We start from the raw sequence: 7,667 nt of genomic DNA, 5'->3' as shown, positions 1-7,667 counted from the left end.
TACTCCTCTGTCACTGTGCCCACAGTAAGGTGATACTCCTCTGTCACTGTGCCCACAGTAAGGTGATACTCCTCTGTCACTGTGCCCACAGTAAGGTGATACTCCTCTGTCACTGTGCCCACAGTAAGGTGATACTCCTCTGTCACTGTGCTCACAGTAAGGTGATACTCCTCTGTCACTGTGCCCACAGTAAGGTGATACTCCTCTGTCACTGTGCCCACAGTAAGGTGATACTCCTCTGTCACTGTGCCCACAGTAAGGTGATACTCCTCTGTCACTGTGCTCACAGTAAGGTGATACTCCTCTGTCACTGTGCCCACAGTAAGGTGATACTCCTCTGTCACTGTGCTCACAGTAAGGTGATACTCCTCTGTCACTGTGCCCACAGTAAGGTGATACTCCTCTGTCACTGTGCTCACAGTAAGGTGATACTCCTCTGTCACTGTGCCCACAGTAAGGTGATACTCCTCTGTCACTGTGCCCACAGTAAGGTGATACTCCTCTGTCACTGTGCTCACAGTAAGGTGATACTCCTCTGTCACTGTGCCCACAGTAAGGTGATACTCCTCTGTCACTGTGCCCACAGTAAGGTGATACTCCTCTGTCACTGTGCCCACAGTAAGGTGATACTCCTCTGTCACTGTGCCCACAGTAAGGTGATACTCCTCTGTCACTGTGCTCACAGTAAGGTGATACTCCTCTGTCACTGTGCCCACAGTAAGGTGATACTCCTCTGTCACTGTGCTCACAGTAAGGTGATACTCCTCTGTCACTGTGCCCACAGTAAGGTGATACTCCTCTGTCACTGTGCCCACAGTAAGGTGATACTCCTCTGTCACTGTGCTCACAGTAAGGTGATACTCCTCTGTCACTGTGCCCACAGTAAGGTGATACTCCTCTGTCACTGTGCCCACAGTAAGGTGATACTCCTCTGTCACTGTGCCCACAGTAAGGTGATACTCCTCTGTCACTGTGCCCACAGTAAGGTGATACTCCTCTGTCACTGTGCTCACAGTAAGGTGATACTCCTCTGTCACTGTGCTCACAGTAAGGTGATACTCCTCTGTCACTGTGCTCACAGTAAGGTGATACTCCTCTGTCACTGTGCTCACAGTAAGGTGATACTCCTCTGTCACTGTGCCCACAGTAAGGTGATACTCCTCTGTCACTGTGCCCACAGTAAGGTGATACTCCTCTGTCACTGTGCTCACAGTAAGGTGATACTCCTCTGTCACTGTGCCCACAGTAAGGTGATACTCCTCTGTCACTGTGCCCACAGTAAGGTGATACTCCTCTGTCACTGTGCCCACAGTAAGGTGATACTCCTCTGTCACTGTGCCCACAGTAAGGTGATACTCCTCTGTCACTGTGCTCACAGTAAGGTGATACTCCTCTGTCACTGTGCCCACAGTAAGGTGATACTCCTCTGTCACTGTGCTCACAGTAAGGTGATACTCCTCTGTCACTGTGCCCACAGTAAGGTGATACTCCTCTGTCACTGTGCCCACAGTAAGGTGATACTCCTCTGTCACTGTGCCCACAGTAAGGTGATACTCCTCTGTCACTGTGCCCACAGTAAGGTGATACTCCTCTGTCACTGTGCTCACAGTAAGGTGATACTCCTCTGTCACTGTGCTCACAGTAAGGTGATACTCCTCTGTCACTGTGCCCACAGTAAGGTGATACTCCTCTGTCACTGTGCTCACAGTAAGGTGATACTCCTCTGTCACTGTGCTCACAGTAAGGTGATACTCCTCTGTCACTGTGCCCACAGTAAGGTGATACTCCTCTGTCACTGTGCTCACAGTAAGGTGATACTCCTCTGTCACTGTGCTCACAGTAAGGTGATACTCCTCTGTCACTGTGCCCACAGTAAGGTGATACTCCTCTGTCACTGTGCCCACAGTAAGGTGATACTCCTCTGTCACTGTGCTCACAGTAAGGTGATGCTCTGTCACTGTGCTCACAGTAAGGTGATACTCCTCTGTCACTGTGCTCACAGTAAGGTGATACTCCTCTGTCACTGTGCTCACAGTAAGGTGATACTCCTCTGTCACTGTGCTCACAGTAAGGTGATACTCCTCTGTCACTGTGCCCACAGTAAGGTGATACTCCTCTGTCACTGTGCTCACAGTAAGGTGATGCTCTGTCACTGTGCTCACAGTAAGGTGATACTCCTCTGTCACTGTGCTCACAGTAAGGTGATACTCCTCTGTCACTGTGCCCACAGTAAGGTGATACTCCTCTGTCACTGTGCTCACAGTAAGGTGATGCTCTGTCACTGTGCTCACAGTAAGGTGATACTCCTCTGTCACTGTGCTCACAGTAAGGTGATACTCCTCTGTCACTGTGCCCACAGTAAGGTGATACTCCTCTGTCACTGTGCCCACAGTAAGGTGATACTCCTCTGTCACTGTGCTCACAGTAAGGTGATACTCCTCTGTCACTGTGCTCACAGTAAGGTGATACTCCTCTGTCACTGTGCTCACAGTAAGGTGATACTCCTCTGTCACTGTGCTCACAGTAAGGTGATACTCCTCTGTCACTGTGCTCACAGTAAGGTGATACTCCTCTGTCACTGTGCCCACAGTAAGGTGATACTCCTCTGTCACTGTGCCCACAGTAAGGTGATACTCCTCTGTCACTGTGCCCACAGTAAGGTGATACTCCTCTGTCACTGTGCTCACAGTAAGGTGATACTCCTCTGTCACTGTGCTCACAGTAAGGTGATACTCCTCTGTCACTGTGCCCACAGTAAGGTGATACTCCTCTGTCACTGTGCCCACAGTAAGGTGATACTCCTCTGTCACTGTGCCCACAGTAAGGTGATACTCCTCTGTCACTGTGCCCACAGTAAGGTGATACTCCTCTGTCACTGTGCTCACAGTAAGGTGATACTCCTCTGTCACTGTGCCCACAGTAAGGTGATACTCCTCTGTCACTGTGCCCACAGTAAGGTGATACTCCTCTCCAGACCGCAGACTTCCTCCTCCATGTTGAATAATGCAGCGTCTCTGCAAGGTGATCCAGTGTTTAAGTGGAGGGACAAGGTGATCCAGTGTTTAAGTGGAGGGACAAGGTGATCCAGTGTTTAAGTGGAGGGACAAGGTGATCCAGTGTTTAAGTGGAGGGACAAGGTGATCCAGTGTTTAAGTGGAGGGACAAGGTGATCCAGTGTTTAAGTGGAGGGACAAGGTGATCCAGTGTTTAAGTGGAGGGACAAGGTGATCCAGTGTTTAAGTGGAGGGACAAGGTGATCCAGTGTTTAAGTGGAGGGACAAGGTGATCCAGTGTTTAAGTGGAGGGACAAGGTGATCCAGTGTTTAAGTGGAGGGACAAACCCACGTCTCTGCAAGGTGATCCAGTGTTTAAGTGGAGGGACAAACCCACCTTAATTGGAGGACAAGAGCCTCCCTCGGTGTGCTCGATGTGAGGACGGCCCGACCCCTTCTTGATCCGAGCCTGGAGAGTGTTAGGAGAACGGATGCAGAGTGATAGATCAGAGTGATAGATCAGAGTGATAGATCAGAGTGATAGATCGGCTTTCAGCAGGGGCGTCACAAAGGGGGAAAAGTGGGACCGAGTTACTAGGGCCCATGGTGGAGGGGTCTTAATTATTGTATACTTTAGCTATTGAAAAATAGCAGATAAGCTCACAGCGCGGTACCGAGTGCCGCGCTGTGAGCGTGTAGATCTGCTATATTTGAAAAGTCGTGAAAATGTGCACATTTTTCAAATTTTGCTTCTGTGGTGGGTCCGTGGAACTAAATACTTTGAGATGGGGGTCCGTGGCCAAATACATATAATTTTGGGGGTCCTTCACATGAAAAAGTTTGAGAACCAGTGACATAGAAACATTCAAAAATAGATCTACAAGCTGCATGCACTCGGTGCCGCGCTGTGAGCTTGCATATCTGCTATTTTTCAATAGTTAAAGCACAAAATAATGCGTAATAAATAATGTGTTCCCAGTCTAAATGGGCTAAACCCCCTCCCCTATGAAGCACATTCATGGGGGGCCTGCAGTGAGTCCTCGTACCCAGGGCCCAGAATGTGGTGTGACACCCCTGGCTTTCAGCGCCGAACTGTCAAATCCATAAAGCAATGTTTTATGTGAAGGAGAGTGGATGGTGTTCTTCAGATGTGGAAGCCTACATGATTGTGCTCATCCATCATTAATGTTCATTAGACGGAGCGGTAATGCATTCATCCTAACGTCTGATAGGTAACTGGTTTCTTTTTTTATGTATCAGGGTGGATCATTTATAACAGCCTATTTCCTGTCTGTTAAACATTTGTCTCAATTTCTTTATTTTTTTTTCGTCCACCGAGGAATATTATAACTTGAAAACATCACACAGGGAGACCCTTAACTTTGACATCTCCACTCCCTCTTATTTGAACCATGGTTTACATTTTAGGCTTAGAATTATTGAATGCTTTAAGCAGTGAAAAAATAGCAGATATACAAGCTCACAGTGCGGCACCGAGTGCCCCGCTGCAAGCTTGTAGATCTGCTATTTTTGAAAAGGTTGTGAAAATGTGTGCAAATCTTTGAATATATGTATTTTCAAAGCGAACGTTTGTAACTCAAAGTTTGCTTCTGGGTGGTCCCTGGAACTAGATATTTTGAGATGGGGGGGGTCCGTGGCCAAATAAATATCAGTTTGGGGGTCCTTCACATGAAAAGGTTTGAGCACCCCTGACATAGTAGTCTCTCAAGAACAGACTAACTGAGCTCCAGTTAAGTGAAAAGAACCTTTTCTTTGACGATGGCTGGCCAGATTGCTGACATAGAAACATAGGGTTTTTCAGGATTCAAAAGACACTTATAGAATCGGGTCAAAATCCGAATTTTCACGATTTTTCAAAAATAGCAGATCTACAAGCTCGCATCACGGCACTCGGTGCCGCGCTGTGAGCTTGTATATCTGCTATTTTTCAATAGTTAAAGCATAAAATGATACACAATAATGTGTACCCGTTCTAAATGGGATTAGTGAGGATCAATTGGAATCTTATCATTTCATGGTGGTTGCAGTAATGATCCTCCTGTGCCAGATTGTCTGATCGGAATTCTCTCCTCAGGGACGTGCTGGGCCCCTGATTCAGCCCGGGAAAAAGAGTTGTAGAGGCCCTCATTGCGTGCTATAGAGAGAGATCTCTCTATAGCGCTGCTGCTATTCAAAGATTTGCCATTTCAGATCATGACAAGTGACAAGCCAGTGGGCCAAGTACATGAGTTATATTTCGTCATTGTCGGGTGGAAATAGCCTAGTTCCAGACCCTGAATCGCTAGCCACACCCCTTAAAGTTTTTGTTTTGGCGATTCAGGGGTCTAGAATTCCTCTCATTGAAGAGGCCTTCCTCGTTCGAAAATCCGTACGGCGAATCAGCGTCGTGAATCAGCGTCTTGTGATCAGCGTGGGTGGGGGTTTCCCAGAACTCATGTGCGCTTCCAAGTAAACCAGCGCCGCCGCCGTACCGTACCGCGCATCGCGTCGCGGTAAATTGCGGTAAAATGCGATCGTATCGATCTCGCTATGAAACACCAGTAGCAGGCATGTTATGTTGTGTTTGATTACTAGTTCGTAGTGCTCCTATTCTGCCTGTTTCTTTGGTTAGCAAGTAGCACTAGCAAGCAACAGGCTAGCCACTAGCCAGCCACACATAACAACACAACTCATGTGTTGTCAGACGGTGAACCAATCGCTGAAGACTGCCTCTTTTTTGGCAACGCCCATCCCTGCAATCGCCTTCGGTGGAAGCGAGTTCAGACTGAATAATGGAGTGAAACGAAATGTCAATTCAGGCTGAGTGTCAGGCTAGGGTGGAAACCTTGTATGTCCAAAACCATTTTAAAAATCATTTAAACTAGTGAAAACAGCCGATCTACAAGCACACAACGCCTCGCACTGCACGACAGTGGCGATTTACTTTGTTGGCCGCCCAGCCCCCAAAATGGAACAAAGGCCGACATTTTATTTATTTTTTCTTCCCAGCCGGCCTGGACCGGCTGGGAATGAACCGGAGTTTTCCCAAAGGCCAGCACGTCCTTGCCTCTCCTCCTCCCCGCTGGAATGCCATAACGTGTTGGCATCACAACATTCTGACGGTACCACAGCTACTGGTACTTCATATGCACGATAACTCATTTCACAAATGTTTAACACATTGTATTAAAAAAAGAAAAGAAATGCAAGCTTGTAGATTGACACTTCAATATAGTTATATTGTATTAAAATAATGTGCCATACAGATGGAACATTAACATTTCTTCATTAAAAAAGGTTACATTGTGTAAAATCTAAGTATAAAATAGGGCTTTACTCTTACTGGTTCATGTTTGTTTACTAATAATAATCTCAAAGCTGCAAAGAAGAAAATACAGTTCTCACATATTGTAGAATTGAAGAATGCTGCCAGTTTTCAGTAGAATATTGCAGATCATGCAGTGAATTGTAGCCTCTCAAGGTTATATTTATAACATCTGTTTTGTATTCAACAACTGTTTTATATTCATAAACTAGCAGTAAGAACGGTGGCAAATGTTTCATTGATGACACTAAACATTTCTGGAACATTTCAAATAAAAAAGTTTTTTTATTTGAGTGGCTCGTACAGAAAAATAACTGCAAAGAAATATGCATGCAGAAAACTGCAAACCTTCCGATTTGCAGTGTTGGGTAAGTTAATAATTACTTATTGTTAATAAATTACTTATTACTCCTTTGTAACTATTACAAGTTATATTATTTTGTTTTGCACATACACATTATGTCATCATTTCACAAGAGTGTGCATACTTAAAGAAATAACACATTTACAAATGATAAACATGTCACGTCACAATCACAATGTTTATTTTTTATTTTTTATCCCACGATTTTGTAACCCATTTTTCACCCAGTGTCAATTATCTAATGTAGGCCTAATCCTGGGCTCTGCTCTCCCTCTGCCAACCTGGGGAGAGCAACGAACTGACCTCATGCTTCCTTCTATGCATGAGGAGTCCAAGTTGCTTCTTTTCACCTGAAAGAGGGGAGTTTCCCCAGTTGGACGTACTGTAGCGCGTGGAAGGAACACGTCATTCCAACCAGTAACTTACCCTAGGAGACACAGGGAGAACATGCAAACTCCACACAGAAAGGCCCTTCCTTTACCAACCCCACCAAGGGTATGGGCACTGATGGCGTAGAGGAGAGAACACGCCTCCAGCGGCCACACAAGGGGAACTGATGGCGTAGAGGAGAGAACACGCCCCCAGCGGCCACAGCGTCCCCAGCGGGAATCGAACCCAGGACTGTGAGGCGACAGCACTACCGACTATTACTTTGTTCACTCTCGACCACCTTCTACTATGGAGTAAATATGAATTATAGACTTAACCCTGCAAGGCCCAGCGTTGCTTTTTGGCAAAAAATTTTTAATCATTTTTAAAAAATGTTATAATTAGTTCTCCTGTTCTTTTTTCACATTAACATCACCATTAAATCCTATTGTTTAGTATTACAATGCCATTGGCCACGATATTTGCATATAAATACCCCCCACAGAGACTGACATTCACACCTCCCAGAGAAGTTGAAATGCCAGCGTCTGGACGAACATCTCAGTTTTTAACTGAAGCTATTCCTCACTAAAACATAAGTAAAATGCCTGTAATA

The sequence above is a fragment of the Nannobrachium achirus genome (assembly GCF_963921795.1).
Source record: "Nannobrachium achirus genome assembly, chromosome: 2".
Classification (NCBI taxonomy): Eukaryota; Metazoa; Chordata; class Actinopteri; order Myctophiformes; family Myctophidae; genus Nannobrachium; species Nannobrachium achirus.
Note: the sequence above shows the minus strand (reverse complement) of the source record.